Below are 764 nucleotides of genomic sequence, written 5' to 3' on the forward strand. Positions count from 1 at the left end.
CCTGTGGGAAGCTGTCCTGACAGCACTTGCAGTTCCCGGACCACTTGCTCCTCGCTGCCCCTCCTCTCACCCCTGGACCCCCAGACACCACCGGGTCCACCCAAACACGTGACATCTGTTATGGGTTCAAAGAGCTGCTAAGGGCTTAGGGCTACACGTGTGTCCGTGGCATGTCTCATCTCTCCAGGAGCCTGGGAGCTGCCAGTGTGCTGCCAGCAGCCCTGTGAGACCAAGGATCACCCTAGACCCAGCACCCATCCTGTGGAGATGCAGCTGCTGGTTCCCAAATAACCTTGACTGCTTTCAGCACCCTCCTCCATGCTCAGGCTCAGCTCTACCCTCTTGTCACCTCCCACTCTTATTTATAGCCTGGCAGGGGAGCTGGGTGCCAGCAGTCCTGTGACCAGCTGTTGTCCCCCCATCCCCACGTCCTGCAAGTGCAAGGGGCACAGCACAGGGCACCACTGAGTTAAAATCACTTTTAATGGCCATGGTTGCTTTGGTCTGAATCCAAGGACACTTGTAACAAGGCAACTCGGAGTCCCCAGGGCATGTGTGGCTCCAAGGCTGGCAGCATACAAGGGACCACAGGGACCTGCCCAGGCACTGAACAGCAGAAGGCAGCAGGATGGGGGAGCCTGGATCCAGCTCGTTGCACCCCACACCCAGCACTGGGAATCAGGGCATGAGTTTGACAAGGACCATGAGAGAGCCTCATTCCTGCGAGAGGCACCAGCTCCAGGCCCTGGCAGGGCTGAGCATTC

This window comes from Acanthisitta chloris, unplaced genomic scaffold (assembly GCF_000695815.1).
Source record: "Acanthisitta chloris isolate BGI_N310 unplaced genomic scaffold, ASM69581v1 scaffold28169, whole genome shotgun sequence".
Lineage (NCBI taxonomy): Eukaryota > Metazoa > Chordata > Aves > Passeriformes > Acanthisittidae > Acanthisitta > Acanthisitta chloris.